We start from the raw sequence: 27,098 nt of genomic DNA, 5'->3' as shown, positions 1-27,098 counted from the left end.
AGAGGAGAGTTAAAGGATTTGAATCGTAGCTATTATGCCCTCTCCACCTCTGCTCTCAGCGTAAGCAAACGTGTGTGCGTGCAGGCATGCGCACATGCACACACATGCTCCTGTTTCTACATCGGCTGATTCGGTGTATTGTCAAAGTAACTTTTTCAATTTAAAAGTTAATCACATTTGGATTTTAGACAAATTGTTATCTTATTAGCAATAAAGAGTAGAATTAAAGAAAATAGAAATCTGATTTCTCAGAAAATTTAAATCTCCCTTAATGAGGACCTCTGTAATTTTCTCCAGTTATCTGATTTTCTGTGGAGCCTTAACCATTTGCTACAAAAATGGAAATAATCATCTTCTTTCTCCTCACACTTTAAAAAGCCTTACATTTTAATTGTTTATTAAAACAGGTAAGGCCAAGGCTAGGTTCTGAGTAAGTGACTTGCCTAATGTCTCACAGATTATAGGAAAACTCACAGTGAAGCTTTGTACCTAATAATCTCATAATTATATTAAAATTTGCTTAGGGGAACTGGGACAATGAATCTGGAATAAATGTGGAATTTAGTAAACAGCTCTATGGCTTTAAGGTCTGCATTTGGTTTCTCATATTCTTTTTAGCCCTTTGATATGTGCATATTTAATGTTTTATACTCTTACCTCTATAATAAATCTATTTAAACTATGGCTAGGTATGTAAGCATAAATAGCATTTGTGTACATTATGTTCTAAATCTTACAGTGTTTTCCAGATAAGTTCTTTAGAGAAAGTTGTAAGTTGAAAAATTTTTATATCCACAATTGATTTGAAAAGATATTCAGAGCTGATAGTTTGGTCCATTGTATTTTACTAAGATCTACCAGAAGAAATATAGATCTATGCAATCTACATAAAATCCACAGAGTGAAAATGTTTTCTAATAATTACATTCATTTTTCCCAAGCAACTTTGAATAATTAAAATGGATATAGATTGTGAAAACATATGCTGAACCTATTTTCTGTCATATAATTTACCTCCAGCATAATGAAGATTTTAAAATAAAATCAATCATGAGTAAGAATTTATTACCCACCATCTAGCCAGTATTGTACCAGGTACGGGGGAAGGATGGTCAAGTATTGCAAAGCAACTTGTATCTTTTGATTTTAATAGCCCAGAGATTTTTGCATTTCTACTCTGATACTAGATATGGTAAAATACTTCAATAGAAGACTATGCAAAGGAAAGAATGAGCTTTATGTATTGCATGAGAATTTCACACGATTATCTGCAAATCAGATTGCCTTTCATATAAATAAACTTCTGTGGGATAAAAGGAAGAAAGCAAAGAGTGAGCCTCCATGTATTTCTAAAACACAGAATATAGTTTATGAAAATTGATCCGTAAAGGACGTGAGTTTTAGAATGTGGGGACTTTGATCTGCAGCCTTGACGTTTAGTTGCACCAATGGCATGTGTAGGAACTATTGACAGAGATTATGTGAATATTGCCCCAGGTCTCAGGGCAGTGACTGGCATTCAAGAGCCCAAGGAGTCACTAAAAGGAAAGAAAACACAAGTTCCCTTATGGCAGGAGGTTACTGATGAGTGATATAGTTACATTCAGGGAGAAAGACTTCTACCCTGCTGTGCACACAGCCTTTGAATATATTCTTACCACTGGGAGATTGAAAACTGACGGCAGAACTGACACTGACTTTGAAAAGAAGTGGCATTTGGAACCAGTAAGCATCCAGAAAGAAAATTTGATCTTTTTCAATAGTTAAGGACAAGTACTAAAAACCCATATTTTGTGTCTCACTGTTTCCATGAGAACAGCTTAGGGTTTTTCCTCTGAGAAGAATGAATAGCAAGCTGTTAATTTATTCTTGTAGAAATTCTCAGTCCACAGCAAAATTCTAAGAGAAATCCTGCTCATTTTACATGTTACAAAATTTTATTCATATCTGTACTAATATGAAAGGCATCCTTTGTACTGTGATATGCAATAATAGTGAAAAATACAGCCCTTGTCTTTTCTAGTGGTGTATTTTCTGTATTTGCCCAGTATTTTAAGGTTCTTCCCTTTTTACTGAATATCTGATATTTATGAAGTGTCAGGCTGTTGATCTGTAAAACCAAACATTTTCAAGCATTGTATCATTAAAGTTCTTGAACAGCCGTTAATACTTTTATATCTCTATAGGGGGTTCAAAATATTCCTTAATTCAATTCCCATTGTCTAAGAAAAGTTTGATATAATTAAATACAGATGTTCTCTACACATTATCTAAGATACTTAGAGATAGCCTTCATTAAGTACAAATAGACCAAAATCTTCCAACTTTTATAAATATAATCCATTTGGTGTATTTCCAATGCACCGTGAGAAAGTTTAGACATATATTTGCACTAGATAGAAGAACATTAAAATACAGTCAAATAGTAATACTGACTTCAGCATTTGCTCTCTTTCAGTGATTCAATAGTTATTACTAAAAAGTAAAAAATAAAATATTTACCGTATTTAAACATATGTGATGATTGGGGAAACTATTTAAGATCATTATCGCATAAAGCTACATCATATAAAATGAAATCTGGAAGAGTGGTCTTGGTCATGCAGTGTAAATACCAGGACAAGCTATCAGAAAGTCTGGCTTTTCTACTGAGGCCTGATTATCACCCTCTGTGGCCTGCTTGAATTTCATAGAACTGAATTTTAGATTTAAAAGAAATTGTTAAGTGGATTCTATCTTTTGATCTGAATACAATACTAAATACTTTCAATTTCTTTTTAACGTACATCACTACTGAATTGCCAAAATGTGCTAGCAAGATTTAAGGGAGTAAAGTTGCAACCAGAGTAAGAAAGGTCCTAATGACCTTAAAATGATTAAAGTGGCCCCAGGGGTGTCCCTTAAGCAGTGAGCAGAATTTGGAACCTCTCTTGACCTCTGAGGACCCAGCCAGACAGTTACAGCCAAGGAACAGTCAACCATGCAAGTCTCATTTGCCTGCAGAAATCTGACCTTTGTCATGCAAAGTGGACCTTTACTTCCTTCCCCTTGGGAGAATCATAGTTGCTCATAGCATTTGGGCTTTTTGGAAACATCAGAATAATATGAATAGTTAGCTTTAATCATGCTCATTCCTAATTCACTTTTCTTTTAAATGTAAGAATTGATTCTTTTGCTCTTTTCACAACAGTGAACTTCAAAGGTTTTCATAATTGGTTGTGAAGTTGAGGATAAAATAATTATTTATAACTTTTGTATTTATTGCCCACATTTTAGGTAGCACTTCCTTTTAGAATACCCTCTGTGATTTCTTTTGTCCCCTAACACAAGAATTTGTTGCTACCAAAATTTGGAATGCTTTACTGAACTTTAGGCTTTGGCTGCAAATTATTTCATGCTGTAGTAGGTGAATTTTTTTCCTTAATATAATACACTGTTGGACTGATAATAAACTATAAAATAGGGAAAGGAAGCTTCTGGGTTCAGGCACTTTTGAAATAGTATATATTTCTCACAAAGATAGTACATACATGGTGACTTTGAACTGACCTTCAAAACCATTTGAATTGGATTCTTTTCCAGAGTGTGCATATGTTTCATAAAATATTATGGTAAAAAATTCTGGAGGTTTTATGCTCCATTATATTATTGGGGGTCTTACCCAGTGAACTTTGCCTTTCTTTGATTGTTACAATCTTTCCATTTAATACTTCTGAACAAAGTGAGCTGGCTGGCTAGATTAACCTCTTAAAGAGCATAAGCCATATAAAACTAAAGCTTGGCTTGGTCTAATAGGACTGTTCCAACCTCACTGAAATATTCATTTTAATGGTCAGCGACACTAGAATAAGACTCAAAAATGGACGAGGTCCAAAATAAGTTAAGGTTTTGGAAGGCCAATGTCATTTTCCACCCTGAGTAATTGGAAAGAAGGCGGAGATGAGATATATAGCTTTATAAATCTCCCTTAATATAACAGTTAGAAGTTATGTTGTGGTACCTTGGTGACCTTTTCAAGTTATTATAACCCAGAATTAATACAAGGAGATTTTTAAACAATGTTTTAAAATCTCTCTTTTTCTTTGTCTTTAGTTCTGTGTCTTTCTCGTAATACACAAACACATGGCACGTGTGCACACAGGGACATGCACACACATTTCTGCACAGAACTAGCACTAAGGTAGCATGTATATAAAAATAATCACTCATAATTTTATTCCAGATTGGCAAAAACTGGAGTATTTTTCTAGATCTTAGTACTCTATCTTAGTTCTGTTGCTATGGCTATTTTTGCTTGTAATTATTGAAATACATTCTTTGTGATCAATTTTATACCAGTTTTCTCAGAACTGAGAAGCAATGTGGCACAGTAACACAGGCTTTGAATCCACATACTGGCTTGAAATCTGGATCCTCAATCTTGGGAAGTTTACTTAACCTCTTTAGGTCATGATTCTCATCTGTAAAGTGGGAATCAACAAATTATTGCATTTGGTTCATACAGTTATTTTGAGGATTCAATGAAGTAATGCATCTAATGTACTTAGGATCATATCTAGGACTTAGGAAGTGCTTAGTAAATCTTAACTCTATGTTCCTAGTTGGTAAGGAATTGAGTTTCGTTTATTTGCATCAGGTTAAAACTAAATTGCTTATTGTTGTGGAAAGTTTTTTTAAGGTCTTGTATTCTGCCGTCTTTATTGATAAAATGAGCAAACGAGAAAGTGATAAACTTCTTCATTTTAAGCTATAAGCAGCTTGCAATGGTAATGTCAAGGTGGGAATAAAATTCTTTGTTAATTTTGCCGATTCCCTGGCATTTCAGAGCTGAGTATGGAGTTCCAAAGTAGCAGCAAATTTTCTTCCTTCCTTTACCATTGAAGGAAATCTGGTGGATGCTCTTTGCTAACTAAGGCCAAACAGAGTTTTAATTTCTGCCATTGACTTTATTTTTAAATCTATAGACTTTAATTTTTGGAACAGTTTTAGATTTGCATAAAAATTGAATAGATAATACAGAGGACACCCATATTACTCTTACCTCTTTCCCACAGTCTGTTCTTAATAACATCTTGCATTAATGTGGTACATTTGGTACAGTTAATGAACCACTATCAATATATTATTATTATTAATATAGCAATATAGCCCATAATTTACATTCAGGTTAACTCTTTGTGTTGTAAAGTTCTATGGGTTTTGACAAATGCATAATGTCATGTCATGTATCCACCATTACAATATAATGCAGAATAGTTTCACTGCCTTAAAAATCCCCTGTGCTCCATCTAGTCATCCCTTCCTCGACTGATCTCTGTAACCACTGGTATTTTTACTGTCTCTATAGTTTTGCCCTCTGCAGAGTGTCACATATTTGGAGTCATACGGTATGTAGCTTTTTCAGGACTAGTTTCTTTCATGTGGCAATATGCATTTAAGATTCCTCCATGTCTTGTTGTGGCTTGAAAGCTCATTTCTTTTTAGCACTGAATAATATTGCATTGTATGGATGAGCCACAGTTTGTTTATCCATTTACCTATTGAAAGACATCTTGTGTCTTCCAAGTTTTAGCAGTTATGAATAAAGCTACTTTAAACATTCATATGTAGGTTTTTATGTGGATATACATTTTCAACTCATTTAGGTAAAAGCCTAGGGAGTGCAATAGCTGGATTTTATGGTAAGACTATGTTTAGTTTTGTAAGACACTGCCAAATTGTCTTCCAAAGTGGCTGTACTATTTTGCAAGCCAACCAGCAGTGGATTAGAGTTCCTTTTGCTCCACATACTTGCCAACACTTGGTATTTTCAGTTTAATGTTTTGGATTTTAACCATTCTAATAGATATACAGTGGTTTCTCATTGTGGTTTTAATTTGTAATTTACTTGTGTTAGTATAATATATTTTTCTCCATCCCTTTACTTTTCATCTGTCTTTATGTTTTAAATGGTTTTCTTATAGACAACATATGCTTGGTCTTTTTTTTTCTTAATCCACTCTGACAGTCTCTTTTAACTAGTATATTAGACCAGTCACCTTTAAATTCATTATGGATATAGTTAGATCAGTATCTACCATGTTTGTAACTGTTTGCTGATGATTATACTTACTCTTTGTTGTCGTTCTTTTTTAATCTTCCCCTCTTTTCCTGCCTTTTCTGGTTTTAGCTGAGCATTGTTTATGATTCCAAATTCTCTACTGTCTTAACATATCAGTTGTGCCTCTTTTAAAAAATTTTCTGTGTGGTTTCCTTAAAGTTTGAAGTATGCATTGGTAGCAAATCTACACCCACTTTCACATAACACTGTACTGCTTCATGGGTATAGGTACCTTATAACAGAGTATTCTGAATTCCTCTCTCCCATCCTTTATAATTTTGCTGCCATTAATTTCACTTTTCCATAAGCTAAAATTGCCCAATACCTTGTTGATATTATTTTGAATAATCAATTAGGTCAATTAAAAATAAGAAAAATAAAACATTTTATTGTACCTTCATTTATGTATTCCTTTATATAGCTCTGAGTTTCTAATTTATATCCTTTTCTTTCTTGCTAAAGAACTTCTTTTAGTATTTCTTGCAAGGCAGATTTACCAGCAACAAATTTCCGTAGCTTTTGTTCATCTGAGAAAGTTTTTATTTCTCTTTTATGTTTAAAGGATAATTTCACTGACTATAGAATTCTAGGTTGCTGGGGTGTTTCCTTGCAACACTTTAAAAACTTCGTTTGCATGGTTTCTGGCAAGAAATTCGATGTAGTTCTTATTGTTGTTGCTCTGTAGGCAAGCTGCTTTCTAATATCCTCTGGTTTCTTTGAAGATAACTGCCTTTGGTTTTCTGCTGTTTGTACATGATATGCCTAGGTGTCTAGTTTTTGGTGTTTGTACTACTTCATGTTCCCTGAGATTCCTGTATCTGTGGATTCCACCCATTACTCAAATAATCTTCTGCACCTTTCTTTCTTGTTATTCTGGGTTTTCCATTATGCTTGTGTTACATCTTTTGTAACTGGCACAGATTTGGGGTTATTTTGTTCTTTTTTTCTTTGCCTTTCAGCTTCAAGAGTTTTTATGGACATATCTTCAAGGTTATTGATTCTTTCCTCATCTGTGTCCAGTCTACTGATGAGCCCATCAAAGACATTCTTCATCCTGTGCTTTTTTTTTTTCAGGCATTTCTTTTTGATACTTTCTTAGAGTTTCCATCTCTCTGCTTATGTTTACTCATATGTTCTTGCATGTTATCAACTTTTTCTGTTGGAGTGTTTGACATATTACTCATGGTTATTTTAAGTTCTCTAACTGATAATTCCAAAATTTTTGTCATATCTGAGTCTGGTCTGATGCTTGCTTGGTCTCTTTAGACTGTTTTCTCTTGCTTTTTAGCATGCTTTTCAACTTGTTAAAAGCTTGACATGACATATCAGAAAACAGAAACTGAGTGGTTAGGCTTTTGGTGTGTGTTTTTACGTTAATCTGGCTGGAACTGAGATCTATTTAATGTTTGCAGTAGATGTAGGTGCAGAGGCTTTAATTTCCTTGTTTTTATTTTGTTTCTGTTTTTGTTTTTTCTTCCTCTGTTGTCTTGGGGTTTCCCCTAAGAACTCCTTCATAAATAGAATGTATCTTACAGCTCTCTCGGTTGTAATCCACTGTTACTGTACTGGAACCCAGTGGATGTGGTGGTAAGATATTGGGCAGAGACATTGTTCTATAAGCTTATGATTAAATCTTAGGGGTTTTGTTTTTGTTTGTTTGTTTTTAGTGGAACCTGAGTATGTGTTCTGTGACCTCCAGAATTATTTCTTAGCCTCTCTTTTCTTCCACTTAAGTGATACTGAAAGGCTAGAAGAGGCCAGGATTGGCTAGTGGACCTTCCCTCCAGGTCCAGTAAAGCTCTGGTAAAATACTGTCCCTTGGAGGGCAGATTTTGTCATAGGATGCTCTGGGTATATTTCAAAATTGTACTTTCTCCTGGGCATATTTCAAAATGGCTCCTTTTCTCTCCTTCACCTCTCCTCTCTACCGTCACTTATACAGAAGGGGACACTTCACTGATCTTCACTGAGAGAACCTGCTTGGGTTCCTGTAAATAAAATCCACGAATGTGTACAGTCCCCCCTGAGATTGAGCCCCTGGAATTTTTAACTCTCGAGCTAGTCCACGCTCAGCCTCCAGCCATCCGTGTCTCCATCAGCTCATCAAAAATTAAGATTTATGTGTTCCTACCAGTTACTGGCTCCAGTGGCTTCTGCTCTCAGTAAGTTGATCTCAGCTGTGATTTTCTGTATTTTCCTGTCACTCCAGATTTTGGAGTGGCAGTTTGCTCTGAGACCTCAAATCTCTGGTGGAGCTAAGAAAATCACTTTGGTTTTTAATGTGCTCAGCTTTCTTCTTGTGGTGAAGATGACAGTGAAGATTTCCAAGCTTTTTGTATGTTGGGGCTGATACCAAAAGTCAGCCATTGACTTTTAAACCTGTAAAATCTTTTCAAAAAAGTTTAAAAGCACAACTTTTGGACTTTTTGAGGTGACAGATTCATATTTAAGCAATATAATTCTCTACCAATTAATTATAATAGATTTTTTTTTAAAGATTAACAATGATTTACTCTCTTTTGGCTCAGTGTGATCATGACTAACAAATCTATGTGTTAAAAATACTATGACAGAATAGACTGAAATAATTTTAAATCACATTTTGGAAGGAATGCAATATTTTGTGCTAAAGTCTTTGCCTAATGATTCACTCTATGGTCTTTTATTCTGTGCCCTCTTGTATATGTCATCTTTCTCTTCTCCTGAAGAGGAATTAAATACTCCACTGAGTTTTGCTCTTTGAGAATAAATTTGATGAAATATTGGGTTGTTACAGAGCATAAACTACTGTGTAAGCAAGACTTGTTAATTATAAGGACTTTTTTTTCTGTGTTTTTCTTACTTTTCTCCTAGTATCAAACACTAAAGATTTGATGGGAAAACCAAACCAATTTTTAGCCCTCCAAAAATTTAAAACTTCAGCTCCTTTTAAAAATAGGATCTAATTTTTTACTTAGAAAATTTACCTTTTTAAAAGAAAGCTTTTTGACAGATTTAACCATGTAGATTATGAAAAGTTAGACATTTTCAACTACCATATTTCATTGATTATAAGATGTTCATTTTTTTCTTCCAGTTTTATGAAAATATAGTTCACATACAACATCATATAAGTTTAAGGTGTACAGCAGAATGATTTGACTTATTTCCTCATTTTTTTAAACTAATATATCTAAATGGATCTAATCAATAAGATTTTTATAGTTTAACTAGCAATGTTTTCTGTTTTTGCATTTTTTTCTTAGTGGTATACAAGGTAATTGTGGCTGTTACAACTGATAAATTATTGTAGTATTTACCCAAGAATTAAATGATGCAGAATAGTAAGATACCTTGTGATAGAGGAAGGATATGAATTTATAACATGTAATTTTTCATTTAAAAATCATAAAAAGCGTAATGGAAATTCATGTTCCTAAGAATTTTTGATTCAAAAGGTAGGTGTGTGGTTAGGTTAGAAACAAGGAACACATGGTTTAAGTTTCACAATTCAGTAAATGAGAAGCTGGTCTCACAGATTGTAGATGCAATATGTACGATCACTAGTTGAAACTAAGAGCAAGTGTCAGTTGAGAATTGTTTGATAATTAATCAACCTTGTAAGAACTTTGAAAATCTAACTCAAATTATTTGCTTGTGGGGGAAACTAGTGTGAAAAAACTGATACAGCCTAGGGAAGACAAAGCATGGAAAAGAATCTCATGGTTTGGAGTTAGATCTGACTGAGAATTCCAGCATAGTGCTACCAGTATAACTGTGGGCAAGTTACAGGACTTCTTCAAGCCTCAATTTTTAAAGTGTGAAGTATGGAAAATATTTGGCTTGAGAATTATCACAAGCAATAAAGATATTTCATGAAAGTGCTCAGCACAGTGCCTGATGTATAACAGTCTCTGTACATATTGCCAGTGTGAGTTACTGAGAATAGTAGTGTGGCATTAGTGGTAGGAATTATTAATAGTAGCCACATGGTATAATTGTAAAATTATTGGAATGGCAAAAAGAACCTGGAGTTGTAGTCTTAACCCTGTCACTAATATATGACCTTAAACATATGACTTCATGATTTTGGATCTCATATTTCTTGGTTAAATGAAAGATTTGGAACAAATGATTCCAAATATTGCACATAAGTCAAAAAAGGAAATATACCATGTTTCACAAAGCATAAGATAAGAAAATACTAATGATTTGAAGAACATATAAATAAGAAATAAATCATCTTGCTTTTGCAGAACTTGATCTCAGATTCATTATAATGGACTATAGCTAAGTCTAATGACATATTTCTCACTCCTCATAAAATGCTCAATTAGAAACAGGCAGGACATTTTAGATAAGATTGGAATGAGAAATTGGCAAAAAATAATAATTAAGCCTTTGAAAGCATTTAGCCATCTGTTGTATAATCATGAGAATGATTGACAAATGACTCCTAATTTGTAATATTCACAATTATATAACTTGAAACATTGGGAAAATATTCCATGCAAATATATGCACTTATATATCTCTAGACACATCTAGTGAGGTAAATTAAAAGATGACAAAATAAATGATGAAATATCTGTGATTATATTTCCTTTAAATTTTCAACCACCCACTGAGTAACTTTGAAATGAAAGTGTCCTCTGTGGCAAAGAAATCTGATGGGAACCTTGATCTTTTTGCTCAAAAACCTTCTTTGTAATCAGTTTATCTTAGCATGCTAGATTTTTCATCAAGTGACCTTTATTTACCCAGAGTTCTCGTTTTTGTCTACCAGTCTCTCTTTTTTTTTTTTTTTTTTACAATAAAACTACTTGCTTTTTTATTGAAATATAGTTGATTTATAATGTTGTGTTAGTTTCTGGTGTACAGCATAGTGATTCAGTTATATGTATGTATAGGCACACATATATATATATATTCTTTTTCATTATAGATTATTACAAATTAGTTAAATATAATTCCCTGAGCTATACAGTAGGACCTTGTTATTTATCTATTCTGTATATAGTAGTTTATAACTGCTAATCCCAAACTCCCAGTTAATCCTTTCCTACCTCCTTTCTCCTTTGGTAACAATAAGTGTTTTCTGTGCTTGTGAGTTTCTTTGGGTTTATAAATAAGTTCATTTGTGTTACTGTTTTAGATTCCACATATAAGTGATATCATATGATATTTGTCTTTGTCTGACTTACTTCACTTAGTATGATACTCTAGGTCCATCCATATTGCTGCAAATTGCATTATTTCACCCTTTTATGGCTGAGTAGTATTCCATTGTATGTGTATATATACCATATCTTTATCAGTCATCTATTGATGGACATTTAGGTTGCTTCCACATCTTGGCTATTGTAAGTAGAACTGCTATGAATACTGGGGTGCATGTATCTTTTCAAATTGGAGTTTTTGTCTTTTCAAATTAAAATTTTTGTCTTTTCTGCCCAGGAGTAGGATTGCTAGATTATATGGTAACTCTATTTTTAGTTTTTTTAAGGAATCTCCATACTGTTTTCCATAGGATTGCTTGATTATATGGTAACTCTATTTTTAGTTTTTTTAAGGAATCTCCATACTGTTTTCCAAAGTGTCTGCGCCAAATTACATTCCCACCAACAGTGTAAGAGGGTTCCCTTTTCTCCACACCCACTCCAGCATTTATCGTTTGTAGACTTTTTATTTATTTATTTTTGGTGAGGGATGCAATTAGGTTCATTTGTTTATTTATTCATTTTTTAACAGAGGTATTGTGGATTGAACCTAGGACCTCATGCATGCTAAGTCTGCGCTTTACCATCAAGCTATACCCTCCCCTGCTGTAGACTTTTTAATAATGGCCATTCTGAGTGGTGTGAGGTGATACCTCATTGTAGTTTTGATTTGCACTTGTCTGATAATTGGTGATAATTGAGCATCTTTTCATGTGCCTTTTGACCATCTGTATGTCTTCTTTGGAAAAACCATTTGTTTTTGAACTTATATTTATTTTTACTTTTAATATTTATACTGATTCCTCCATTCTTTACCACCTATCCATATTCAAGATAAATTCAAAAGTCATTTTTCATAAAAACCATCATTCTGATGTTTTCCTTATCTGTATTCTCTTTTCACTGTAATTTTTGCTATTAAAGCTGGCAATCATATGTCAATTATTAGGTATCATTTTTCATCCTATTGTTTTTATCTTGTTCTTCCCAATTAGATGGTAAAAATGACCTTGAAGGGATTGTTTGTCACATCTTCATTCCTTATCTGGCAAACCACAGTTTGTGCTGTGCCTTTTGGTAGATATTGAAAATATTAATATGAGTAAAAAAGGATTTTTGCCATTAAGGAGCTCACAGTCCTCATAGTAAGACCAATGTTAATTTAGCTTTTGAGCCACCTTCTTGAGAAACTGCTATTTCACATTTCTGGATTATAAACATTCTTGAGTGAAAGCAAAGATCCAAACCACCTGAAGAATGTAGATAAGAGAAGATTAATATATTAATTTTAGTTATGTTTTCAGCATATTTAATTAGAGTTATCCATATTAATTTTATTACATACATTTTGAAGTAGGTAACACAAAAGAAATTCTCAGAGAGAATTTGTTACCCTGCTATAGCTATACATACAGGCTTCTTTGAAAATAGTATAGACTAGTCCTTCTACATAGATTTTTCTGTAATGATGGAAAAGTTCTTTGTCTGCACTGTCCGTCCAGTTCAGTAGCCACTAGGCAAATGTAACCACTTGAAAACAAACACAAAATATGGGTAGTGTGGCTAAAATTTTCATTGACAAATATTAAATTTAAATGTCAATATTCACATGTAGCTAGCTAGTGACTATCATATAGGACAGCACAAGTATAGACCAAGGCAGGCACACATGTGGCCCGAGTGTCACTACAAAATCCCTCCAGTGTCCAAGGCAGACTTCACTAACCAGTCACAGTAAACTCTTCCCTAGGAGTTTGGACCTAGACTTAGAAACCTTGTAAATCACATCACCCAAAAAGGTTATAATGTCTGAGCAGAATTGTACTTTCAGGATTCTTTTAATTTTTAAGAAGAGACTAGTATAAATTAGCTTAGTTATAAAAAAAAGAAAAAGAAGAGGACTTGGAGGATTCATTTAACTGAATCTTTCTAGTGACTCACTGCTTAGATGATGTTAGTTCAGTGTGTTCACATGTTGCTGTTAGATATATGAGTTCCTATCCTGGTTCTGCTGGACTTTACATACAGTACTGCTCTTTCCTAAGGGTGACAAGGATGACCTAGTGCAACCCTAGGTTTACCTCTTACCTGTTTGAAAGAACAGCCAAAACAAGCACTTCCCCCCAGTAATTTTGTTAAATTCCCAGGACTAAGTCACTTGAACAGCTTGAGCCAAGAACCAACCCTGACTCAGTCACTCTTACAGAGAGAAATTATACTGGGAGAGCAGGCAGGGTGCCTGCCTCTCTTGCCAGCCCTTGAAGTTTGGATGGAGTTTACAGCAGCTCTCAAATGACCTGGACTGAGAATGAAACACTAACCAGCATTGATCTTTCTAAAGAGCAGCTCTGATCCTGTTAACCTCTTGTTCAGAATTTTATGTGGATTTTCACACATGCCCTAGGCCCTTCCTCAGTGGGCTCTTCATATCTGAAATACCTAACCATTCTTCAAAAGCCATCTTAAACACTGCAATTTATAGAAGTGTTTCCAAATACTCTGCTTTCCCTGCCCTGAAGCAGTGATGTTGAAATCTTTTACAATTCAGCTCCCTTAATTTGCCCTCTTACCTATGTTATTCTTATGTAAACTCTGCCCTTCTACAATAGTGAAATTTACCCCTTGGCAGGATTTGTGTTTTATTTTTGTGGCCTCAACAATGGAGATCACAGTACTTTTGTGTAATATATCAATGTCTTTCCTGGTTTTTTGTTTGTTTGTTTTACCTATTTCCAACCACTATAAAACATGTTCAACACACATCTGAAAAACAAATCAAAAGGAACTATATTCAATATCTTATAGAAACTTATAATGAAAAAGAATACAAAAAGAGTATATGTATGTATATGTATGACTGAAACATTATGCTATACATCAGAAATTGACACATCGTAACTGAGTATAGTCAATTAAAATAATAAAAACTCACAATACCTTTGTTGTATAATAGTTTATTTCCCATTTTATTCTAAGTATTTTATTTAAAAATTCTGGTTACAACATAACAGGTTCATGTGACTTCCCTCATTTTGTAAAACATTATAGTGATCATGCAAGATTTTTAAAATGAATATTTGCCAGAGAGTGCACTAAAACTTTGTGATATAAAACAGGTATAGAGAATAAAGAATGTAATATCAAGGGTAACCTAATGATTCATTACATGATGATGGTTTTTACCTCCTTAAGATGTTGTGTTGTCCAGCAGTAAAACACTGACAAACCAGAGAGCAGCAAATTGCCTTGTTGTGATTGCTAGTCAGGAATAAACGAGTAGCCTGTAGAGACTTTGAGATTACCACTGGCAGGAGTAATATGTAAATATATAATTTATATATGTTTATTAAATAATTTTGAAGAGCATTAATGATAACAGCTATTTAAATTTATACAGTAGTAATAGTACCATTGAGTTCTATGGGCTAATACCACTTTCAAGCATTTTATCTATATATCTTATTATTTCCATACAATAACCCTTGAAATATGTCTCATTATTTCTCACCACTTTTACAGACAAATAGTCTCAGAGAGATTAGTAATTTTCTTCAGTTCTCATTTTATTTATATGAGTAGGAAGTGCACTGCTAAGTTTTAAGACAGAGTTTTATTTCAGAACCTGGTCTTTCTAACCCATGTTTTGTGCATAAAGAAGTGGCACCTAGTATCACCGAAAAAGGCTGCTTTGCTGAAGTTAAAGCACCATGTTGATTCATCTTAGCTCATCATCATTTTAGAAAGAACATGAGTTTGGATTATTCTTCCTTACTTCAACTATACTACAGACAATTTCCATTGAATACAAATTATTTAAAACCACAAATTGATGCATTCTTTCTGCATCTAACTATTTAAACATTTTTAAACAAACTGTTCCAGAAGTTAAATATCATTTTAAGTTGGACCTTCCAAATACTTTTGCCACAAATATAAGAGCTCATTTATTGATCAGTGATAGAATTCTGAGAAACTGAAAACATAAAATTAGTGCCCCCAAAATGCTGCTTTGCAGTCACTCACTATAGCAGAAAATATTATTTTCCAAATCTGCTAGATTTCTTTGGGGAATAGATAAGCAGGTGGATACATAAGAACAAATAGACATACTTTATGTGTGTTTAAATATTCCATAAAAAAGCTATTTTACTTTTTAAATCTATTATATTATTTATTCATTCATAATATAGTTATAAGAAAAAACATATGAAGGATATTTCTCCAGCTTTTAAAAATGTTTCTTAAAGACACATTCATTATGTTTTCCATTACTGTTACATAGACATACATGTAAAATAATTTCCCTTTGGATTTATTACTAGGATAATATTTGTCTTTCTTGAAGAATTAATATACTACTTACTGCAACTATACGATTCTTTGTATTTTTCCTGCTACTCTGTCAGAAATTAAGCTTTCATTTTGTTCAGAACTAGCTATCCTTAACCTATACAGAGATTTTCCTTGCTTGTACTTTTGACTTTTTATAATACAGACTTTACTTTTTAATTTAAAAGGAATCCACATTAATTATAAACCAATCAATTAGAAACACCTGTAATTTCTATGCTGGCATTATAACAATTGCTTCCTGATTCTTTTAACTAAATGAATCTCCAATGTCATTTAATGGGTAAATAATAACTTATTATACAGCTATACTGTAATTTATTTACAGTCCTCTAATGTTGGACATTTAAAGTATTTCTATAGTCTGCTATTTAGAATAATTTTACAGTGAACATTATAAAAGTTCTTCTTTGGGCAAATTGCTGGTTATTTCTACAAGATAGATTTCTAGCAGTATATTTTCTGATTCAAACTCTATCTACTCACTAAAAATTATTTAACGTCCCACCCCTAACTATAGCAAATGAAAATGTCTATATCCGGGACCCTAAGCTATCCTGGATGATGTTATTTTTTTTAACTGCAAGTTTAATGGTTTAATGTATGCCATTTCTTGAGAACATCTTCAAATTCCTTTAAAGGTGGCATACCATAAATAACTAAATTATAAAATTGCCATTGCAATTTTAACAGAAACAGGAAAAAAAATCTGAAATAATGGGCATGTATGACATTTCTTGAGTATTCAAATATTAATAGTGAAATATTCCTAAGAATAAACTGTGGAATTCAAAGACTTTATAATTTTAAACATATAAAATTTATAATTAAAAAACTCCAGAAATGTTTTCCCTGTTTCTTTTATAGCTTAGTATGGTGCTATATTTTTGATTCAGGTGCTATAGTAAGCAAATTTTCTGCCTTCAAGATAACTGGTCTATTTATGAAAATGTATAGAATAAACAAATGAAAGACATGTCTGTTTATGTATTTATTTGTGTTTTTTCATCATTACTAGTTTTATTTCCCAAAAGATTTCATATAGATATAGAATATTATATGATTAATATGATAAAAATTTTTAAAGCTCTTTATAGTTTTATAAGCAGAGTGAGGCTAAAGTATTGATTTATTAAGTCTTAGTGGAGAAAATGGTTTCTCGGTATATCCTGAACATTGCTTAGGTGGAGAGTTAGGGAAAAGCAAAAAAGGCAAAGTGCTGAGGAGTGAGCATCTTAAGGTGGAGGACCTGTTTTGGATAGCAATGAGAGAAACTTTTGTTAGGTAGGATAGTGCCAGATCATAGAAGCCCATGCAAGACCCAGTGTGCAGAAATTCACTTTCTCTTGAAGCCTGGTAAAAGAGGAGGCGCAAAGAAGTCAGTGCAATACGTTTTCACATGTGAGGTTAACATGGGGCAATAAAAAAGTTTTGGAAGATTTATTTTGGTAATCGTGTACCTATCTGAATAAAAGAAGAGGATGGAAAGCAGAGATGTAGCTAACTACCTTTTGTAAAAATTAACATTCAGAGAGCTTAGGAAAGTATCCACGTTCCCACAGCTAGCGAACAACAGAGGTGGCATTCTAATTCCAATCTTTCTGACACCCAAATAAGTAGGTATCAGCATGGCACTGTAGATTTTACTAGAGAGGGAAAGGGTGATAAAAACAATTGATGTAAAGATGATGCAAGAAGTAATTCCTTCCAGCTTGAGAAGAAAGTTGATGAATTGTTTTGTGATTATACTGATGAAAGGTGGGAATCAGACATGCAAAATAAAATTAAAGGTAAACTGAAAATTCAGAATTGGAATTTTCTCGGGTCACTTACATAGAAAATGTAATAAGAGTTGGGGAGTGTTTGACCCCTTTAGAAGAGAGTGGTGTGTGTGAGAAGCAGAGAAGCAGCAGCACAGACAGAGGGAGGGAAGATGTGAACGTGAGTGTTCAGAGGATGAGAGCAGGGAGAGGTGTCAGGGAGAGAACTGCAGCAGGGAAAGCAGGTCCAGAAGTGGAGAATTCATTGGTGAAGAGCTCTGTGCTACAAAAGGTAAGAAGAGAAATGAAACGTTGGCTATTTGAAGGATAGGTATTCGAAACATCATAATACCTTACACTTGCTTAGAAATAAGTAAATCCTATATCCTAGAGGTTGTACTGGGTTAATCCTAGAGATGAATGACATGAGAAGACAGGAAACTGTTCCCTCAGAGAAGAGAATGGAGATGCTGCCACATGAGGAAGACCATGACTACTAAGGTCTCCTCTTTTACTTCAGGTGCAGATTCTGAGAATGTAAAAGAGAAAAATCAGGTAGTTTAGGTTACAGTGAACTTCTTAATTAAAAAAAAATCTCAGTATGTTAAAGGTTGAAATTTTAAGTTGATTAGAAGGAAGTATTCTTGAAATGTGTTGGTAGAAATTATGTTAAAATGTATTGTCTAAAAATTTATATGTGCTTTATTTATAATTAGAAGGAAATTAAAAGGGAGTAGGGTTGAATAGGAGTTCAGAGATTGAGATAAGTCATCAAGGAGATACCTTCCTCTGACACTGAATATAGTCTGCTTTTCTGCTGTGTCACAGAATGAAGATGGCAGAGAATGAAAAATACTGGGAAGGTCAGTTCTTAGATTGTGTTATTCTTCTCAGTGTTTCATTAGCAATCTTCTAGTTTAATCTGTTCCAAAGAAGGAGGTAGTTTTCAAAGTTGCCCCTTTCAGTTTTGCTGAATGAGTTGGGAGAGGAGGGAAATGAGAGCAAACTTTTACTCAGCACTTACTCTCGGCCACAAATTGTGGTCACTCTGAGCACATAGTGCTGATTAAGAGACCATGATTGCCTTCAAGGAGCTCAGAGTGTTTCTAAGAGACTTTGCTCAGTTATCCCCCTAATGCAGGCATCTTCTAAGTCTTCCAATTAATAAGCTCCTTTTATAATGTTTCAAAACTCAAAATTAGTCCCTCTCCTTAAAAAATGAATTGAAAAGTAATAAAAGTTTAAATGAATTGTTCTGTTTTCTCCATCGTCCTTTTGTTGTTAAAATTTGAACTTATTTCATCATCACTTGTATGAATGAGATCAGAATAACATGCATTGAGTGTTTATTCTATATTAGTTATTCTGCTAAGTTATGATGTTCTACAGATATGTATCATCTGATTCAGCTCTTCTGTGTCTTCTGTATCAGTATTCTCAAAGGACACCAGTGACTTACAAATCGCCGAATCAATGGATTTCTCTCAGATTTCCTTTATCATTATGCCTTTTGACCCATTGACTAACTCTTCCTCCTTTAAATTTTAACTTTATACTTCTATTGAACTATTTCCTCTATTACTGTATCCTTGACATCTGCAGCCCATGAAACATGGGATTTCTAAAGTTCAATTGTCTCTTCTCTGCATGCTCCATTATTTTGATTTTCCTATATTTTGATTATCATCACCATCTTAAAGGCTTTGATTGTAATTCTTACTCTTTCTAAGAAGTAGGTATCTCTGATGGCAGGGCTTAACGCAGCTTTCTTGTTTATATAGTTAACAGACTGATCAGGTCCATCTTCACTTTTTTCCTTTAAGTTCTTTCATTTGTGATCTACACCCACATTTCTAATTCTCAACCGTTTCATAGACTCTAGGCTGACATTTCCACAATGTCCTGCAGTTATTTTAATATACCAGATTTAAAAGTTGACTCTCCCATCTTCCACCTCAAGATTTGTTCCTCCTCCTGATTTCCTCAATTCTGCTAATACCTCTCCCCAAATCATGCAGAGCTGACCGTTGGATTCCACTTTGGCTCCATCATCTTCTCTCTCCTCTTGTCTAGTCCATTACCGAGTTAAGATCTTTTTCATGACCAGCTCTTTCTCTTCTTTTTTGATGTACTTTTTCCTTCCATAATACCTAGTATACAACCTTGCACAGGGCAAGTGTTCAGTAAATATTCATTAAAAGGAGTGTCTCATTCTCTCTCTTGTCTAACTGCTGTTAGTACTCGTTCAGAAATGTTGAATCATAATTAAAGCCAATAAAATGAGAATCAGAGCAACATTCCCTTTTCTGCCCCTATCTCCAGTACAACATTTAAACCACCTGAAATAGAATCAACTGGTTAGAAAAACAATGCTGTTCTTTGAGCCCCTATACAACATGAATTCAGTGAAAATCTGTGCAAACCACAACTCTAATTAAAGGTTTTAGCTGCCAGATAATATGTTCTAGTTAAAGCCAAGTTAGTATTAAGGAGTGTTTCATGAATAACAGCACAAGCTTTATATTTTGCTGTTGATTTTCTCATGGGAAACTCACGTAAAGGAGTGTGATGCCTCCCTGTTGACTTTAACTTTTAGAAATGCAAAGCATGCTGAAATTGTATATAATTCTCTTCTAAAGAAAAGGAAATAGCATTTCAATGGTTTTCCTTAGTGTCTTATTGAGTTATGGTGGGGCACAATTATGTCTGTTAAATTGATTTACCAGATGGAAGGTTCCATTTTATATTAAGCTGATTAAGTTGTAGGAGACTAAAATTGTATCTCATACCTTAAATATCACATGTAAAGGTTAAAATGTTTTAATTATGTTTTGAAAGTGGCTAGTGAGAGGTTTAAATTGTTTTCCCCCTCCTTTTACTTACATTGCACTTTTGGGAAATGGTTCGCAAAAATGGGCCTTATCACACAGTTGTTATTTGGCTTACTAACCTAATATCACAAATGGAATCTGTTAAAAAAAAAAAAAAGTCCCCGCTTGAGTGAGTTTTGGAAATTGCTTACTTATTGAGTCTATTTAGTATGGACATAGTACTCTTAGCATTTTGGGGTTAAAATAAATGATCCTTAAGTCACACCCTTATGGAACTTTAACAAAAAATTTAAAAGAAAAAAGCTATATTTTTGTCTTTTTGTTTCTTTCTTTGGATCTTTTTATATGAATAAAACCTTTACCTTTTATAGAAAATTATGTCTGATGAGGTGGTAAATACTAATTTTAAGCAAATTGTCTTGGTATTTTTGTAAAGTGATGGGCATATATTATTAATAGTTTAATATCTTCCTTCCTTACCTAAAAACAATACAAAAAATATAGCTCAATAAAATCTAATTTAGTCAGAACCAATATTTCAGAATATTCAGACTTTCAAAGCAATGCCAATGTTGGAATTCATTAGATTGCTATATTGGCTTCCTATGGCTCCTGTAATAAATTAGCACAAATTTAGTTACTTAAAACAACACATATTTATTATCTTATTATACTGGAGGTCAGAAATCCAAAATGAATCTCATCTGGCCAAAATTGAAGTGTCAGCAGGGCTGTGTTCCTTTCTGGAAGCCATGGAGCAATTCCATCTCCTTGCTTCTGGGGACTACCCACACTCTCTGGCTTGTGTCCCCCTTCCATCTTCAAAGCCAGCAATCACTAGTTGAGTCTTTCTTGCACTGCATTGTTCTGATACTCACTCTTCTGCCTCTTTCTTCTATATTTTTAAAGGACCTTCATGATTATATTGAGCCCTCCTGGATAAACCAGGATACTCTACCTATCTTTAAATCAGCTGATTAGCAACCTTAAATCCATTTGCAACCTTCATTCTCTTTTTACCATGTAAAGTGACAATCACAGGTTTTGAGGAGTATGATGTAGACGTCTTTGCCCTGGAAGCATTATTTTTTCTACCATAACGACTTAAGAGTTTTTATAGGATGTTTTTTCTATAGAATACTTTGTTTTTTGGGGTTGGTTTTTTTTTGTTTTGTTTTGTTTTGTTTGTTTGTTTTGCTATTTTTGGGAGGAAGGACAGATAATTAGGTTTATTTATTTCAGTGGAGGCACTGGGGATTGAACCCAGGGCCTTATGCATGCTAAGCACATGCTGTACCACTGAGCTATACCCTCCACCCTCTATAGCATACTTCTGTACCATTTTATTTGAAGTTTTCTTGAGGTTAATTTATGCAATCACCCAGAGAAAGTTGGCATAATAGGTGTTTAACTGAAGGTCTGTCTAGAGAAGTGCCCTAGGGTGATCTTGATACATCCAAAGGCAAAAGATTGCCTTTTACATCATTCTGAAATAGATAAGTATAGTGTTTCCTTATAAACATGTATTATAAAGAAAATTTATGATACAAATAATAAAACTGAATTCCATTGAGGCAGAAGTAAATTACCAAAAACATTCCAAAACCATAGAGTTTACAAAATCAAAACTTGCAAAGGAAAATAAATCATAACAAGACCTGCCCAAATGACTTGGAAGTTTTAAAACAGGAAAAGAAGAACAGGAATCAAAGTGGCATTTGAGCTGGGGGGGAGGACAAACTTACGTTGACCAGAAGTCTTTGCCAACCCCTTGTCATTGGTGCTGTTGATCCATGGCAACTGGCTGTATTTCAAGGGATTTTGAAGGATTAGAAAGACTGGTTGCCCCTAAAGATTTGAAACTGTATTGAAGCAGCTAACAGTTCTACATAGCAGTAAACATCAAAATATATGTATATGACAAGATTGAGCAGAAAGTCACTAAATCAAAGCTGAACAACGTTATTCTCTAAAGAGACTAATGGAGCCACCTTCTCCATAGGGACCTAATTCAAAAATCTGGAAGTCACACTGGGCCACTGGTTCTCCTTCATCTCATCAGCTTCTATCACTGCTTGCTCTTAAACCTCCTCTTTCTTATCATGTCTTCTGTTGTAGTTCAATACCCATTCAGTTAACTCCCCATTCCAGCTATTGCCCATTCTCTGATTTCAGCATACTCCTGTCCAGCTAACCCTCTGTCCTAAAAAGTTAAATCTAGTATTCCTATCCTCCTACTTACGTGTCACTTAATACCTCTTCTATTATGTCAAGGCTAAAGACCTCCCGTGGCAAACACGAACTCTCTCCTCCTACCCCCACCCCCACCTTCTTTCTCTCTTACCTTTCCCCACTCCACCACCTCATTCCCATTTGTCTCAATAGTGGCTGACAGTTTGCAATTCCATGAACAAGGCTTTCAGTTTCACACTCACACAAGCCACTCACACCTGGTTTTCCACAGGTCCTTGCTCTTCCTAAAGTGTATGCTTGAGTAGTTCATTCATATCTTTAAATGCTCAGCTGATACGTACTTCCCCTTTGTTAAGCTTTACTTGGTGCCTTTTGTCACCCACCAGGCTACCCTAAATACTCACTACATTTTTTATGCCAAATACATATGCCCAAATATACCTGGACAGATCTCTGTGCATATATGTCAATATGAAAATTGAAATTCTCTACTTAGCTGAGAAGTTTCTTAAGGGTAATATCTAGAGCTCGTTCGGTATTGTAGCCCCAGTATCTTCCAAGAGCTCATATTAGGCACTGAATAAATTTGTCTTATATGAATAAATGAATATATATAATAAAGTAGGAGCTAGTATACATCTCTTTAGGTATTTTAAAATATAGGAAGATTCTTTATGAACGAATTTTTGAGAATTTAATTTGCAGTAATATTTTGTAGGAGTGACTGCTTTTAAATGTCCATGACTGGGCAAGTCAGAAAAAAACAAAGGGAATCAGCTAGAGAATGATTTTTATAGTTTAATGGGAATGAACTGAAAATTTTCAGATAAACATTAGAGACAAAATGTTGAAAGTCATATATTTGAAGAAAGTAAGTTTTGTGGCTTTTAAAATTAGTGATTTACTCGGTTTACTTTTTATCATTCTAATCAATCCTGAATTCTTTAAAGTCAAAAGAATGGGTATTATTGTCCACATTTTCAGGCAAGAAAATTGAGGCCAGAGACATTGAATAATACTTTACCCAAATCACATAGTTAGTGGTACAGTCAAGACTAGAAAACAACTCCAGACTTACGAATATAACCAGCTAAGTTCATGCTGAGAGCACAAATACATATAATAAAGATTAGATTTCGTGGTGATGCCCAGGGAGTTAACCAGGAGATAGGTGTTAGTTTTCTAGACCACACCACACCGACTAGAAGGTTGTCTTCTGAGAGGAAATGGATGCTGTCCCAGCATGAGTGCCTTCCTGTACAGATCTCACCTACTAAGATGGTCCTTACCCTGTCATGAAATCAGTTCACACTGATGTTTATACACATAACTCTGAAAGATGATTAATATAAGTAATTAATTTTAAAGTTTAAGTATGAAATTTTAGAATTCAAGAGAACTTTTAGAAAGGAGATATAAATATATCTATAAATCCAGACTCCCTCCAAAGTTGTATGTTATTTATGTTGCGAAATGCTAGTTCAGATATAAGACTTTATTTAGAAACCCTAAGGCTGTAGGTTAAAAACATTATTTAGAAACTGGATTGAAGCAGATTGAAACATGCTTCCAATCTAGTTTATTTTATTTAAGCAACAATTCAAAATTTTGCAATATTTTCAAAACATGGGTTTTCCAAGTTTATCTTTGCTTAGGTAAATAAAGTAGTTTATATTTGAAAAATTAAAGCATGTAAAAGAACTAACATATGAAGATATTCTAGACTGTATGGGATGTGAATTTCCTTAACTCCAAAATATGGTATTTTTGATGCTTGCCAGAAAAATGAAATTCCTTCTGCATTCCACATCTGATCTCTAAGACCTTTTGCCATAAAGTTCAGTATCAAGAAATTCTTAGAAATTAGAGAAGTTCAGCTCGTTCTCTTTCTCAACAACATTTGATACCCAGCTTTTTAACTAAGTTTCTTTTCATGCTTGGATACATGCAAGCATGCATTTATTCATACAACAGTTGTTTACTGAGACCCACCATGAGTCTATGTAGTTACTAAATACTGAGGACAGACACAAAATTAATGAATGCATTTACTGTTCTGAGTGTTATGTGTGGTAGAGTAATTTCAGTGAAGAGTTAGAGCCATATTGAGGTTTGAGGTTAGGATGTGGTGGTGGCAAGTGTAAGGCTATTTTGAAGAATAAAAAAAACCTTGACTGTGAATTAAAGTGTAAATGCAGAGAGTAGCTAATAGTGTCTACATCTCAGGAGGGCTTATTTTTATTTGAATAGGAAAGATCTGAGCATGTCTGCATGCTGAGAAGAAAGCCAGAAGACAGAGGGAGTTTGAAGATACAGGTAGAATAGCCGCTGTTAGTATTTCATAATTTAGCTAAATTTTGCTTGATATTTATTTTTGAAGCCTTGTCTTCCATTTAGTAACCTTTCCCCACCCTGCTAGCATATTTAACCTCCACCCCTTGAATTTGCCAGCATCTTCTCCTGGACAAGTTTCTTTCCTATGCATAGAACTGCACTTCCCTCCCACCTCTGCAAGTCAGAATCTCTCTCAGCCCCCAGGATTTCCCCTCAAGGCAAATGAATCTCTGCTTACAGCCCCAGCACTCTGCTTACACCTATCATATGGCAGTGATCACAGTCTATCATTTATTCTTGCTAGACCATGCCTAGGAGAAAAAGGCTCTCTTTTATTTCCAAGACAGTTGCCCCAGCACTTAACACACTCCTTTTCCCACTCATTCATTGCTTCATTTATTCAATAAATAACTGGGTTTAATCTATGTTGTAGGTGCCATATAAGTGCTGAATAAACAATGGAAATACAACTAGACATGTTCCCAGTCCTCATGGAACTTGCAACCTTGGTTCTCAATATTGTTATTCAATAGCTTTTAAGTAAATTTAATTAAATGGAACCAAATGAATAGAAAGTTTTAATTCTAACTATAAAAAGTGATGAAATATTTCATCACTTATAATTTGTTTCTGTCCAGAATCACATTGCTTGATTAAAGTATCTTATCTGTTAAAAATAATTTGTACTTTAAATGTCATTAAAAATTTTTAAAAAGTAGTTATTTCTTCCTCTATCCTAGTATTAAACACAAAACCAAAAACCCAGCATTGAGTAGCGGTTTGTGTACTCACTCAGTGAACGTTTTCTAAGCGCTGACTAAGCCAGCGGAGCACGAGGTACTGTGGAGAAAGCCTGTGAGGAAAGGGAAGAAGGAGCAGGGTTCAGCACAGAGCCGTACTGTCGGATTGAGGAAACGCAGAGCCCTGTTCTGGCCTTTAGAGCTCTAGGGGCAGCTTTTCAGTGCCTGCTCTGGCTCACGAGATGGAGCATCCACGGATCCTGAGGGAAAATGCCCACCCAGAACAACCACCCTTCCATTCTAGGCCAAACTCCTGTTACCCAGGACCTCCCTGTTGTTTCCTTGTGCTGCTTTGAGCTGCTTCCCAGGACTCTGTAATACACTTTGCCCTATATGTCCATTGATTTTTTTTTCTGATCAAAAGAAAGTTATTGTCATTATTGTTTGCATATGTAAGGATCTTAAGAATTAAATTCCTGTTTACACTGAGGGGAAAGAAATACTCATACTTGTACACATAGATTCACAATGATGTGTGCCACTGTGTTGTCTTTGAAAGCAACACATTGTAGATCACGTAAACACTCAATGTTAGCAAATGTTTAAATAAAATACTGTATATTCACATGTAAACATGACTAAATAATATATGGTATATCCACATAACATATTTTTAAAAGAATATATAATTGCTTAGAAAAAGATTCATGATAGATTTTTAAAAGAAAAATCATAAATGTGATCATTTTAAGGAATACATAATTACTGAGAAAAGACATGTAATACATTATTAAGTGAGCAAACAGGATGCAATCATAAATATATGATTCTCATTTTCAAATACTTTTGTAAATACAAAACAAAAGAAGCATTTTAGCAGGGTATATTCAGTTTGTCACATTTCTAAAAATTTCAAACATGTATAATCAGAAGAAAGCAATAAATTTTACTATAAAGTAAACACTTTTCAGAAGACCGCACGGTAAATTGAGTAACATTTACCAGTGTGATTTTTGAAAAAGAGTAATTCTCTTTGAACAAATAGACATATTTGGTATGTTCTCAATAAAAGGATGGATAGATGCCTACATTAGTATTTTTGAATCAAAAAGAATAGTATTATAATTTCTCTAGGAAATTGCATTTATATATTACCATAAATGTGGCTAGTTATTAGAAGCTAAAATTTCCCAATAAATGATTTTTTAAAAGGTTTTATGTATGAATTACATATCATTAAATGGTCATAATTCAAAACAGACTGGAAATTTTGCTCCTCAATATTAAAATGTATAAAATTTTACTCATAACATTAAAGATTCATGTTGTCCAAGCCCCCCAAAAATCATATTATTCTGAATACAGTAATTTTGAAAATACATAGCCTTTTTCTAATTATGAAATTTTTGAATTAGAGTAACATGTATCTTTAGATCAACTGGATTAGAGAATTTATGTGTGTCCCCAAAGTGTCTTTTAATTGTAATGATTATTTGATTGAACAGCTCACAAATGACGTGGAATACTGTAGTACTAGTGTAAAAGTGAGAAGTGACTTGTGGAGGAACTATTCCAGGAAACCTAATCTTCAG

General features: G+C 33.9%; 1 protein-coding gene across 6 annotated transcripts in view; it reads left to right on the top strand.

Annotated features, from left to right (window-relative positions):
- The window catches only part of HDAC9 (histone deacetylase 9), a 644,065-nt gene that overhangs the window by 278,285 nt on the left and 338,682 nt on the right, over positions 1-27,098 (top strand). The gene's annotated exons all lie outside the window — the stretch shown is intronic.

The sequence above is a fragment of the Camelus ferus genome, chromosome 7 (assembly GCF_009834535.1).
Source record: "Camelus ferus isolate YT-003-E chromosome 7, BCGSAC_Cfer_1.0, whole genome shotgun sequence".
NCBI lineage: Eukaryota > Metazoa > Chordata > Mammalia > Artiodactyla > Camelidae > Camelus > Camelus ferus.
The sequence above is the reverse complement of the archived record's forward strand: the minus strand, read 5'-3'. Positions and strand labels throughout refer to the sequence as shown.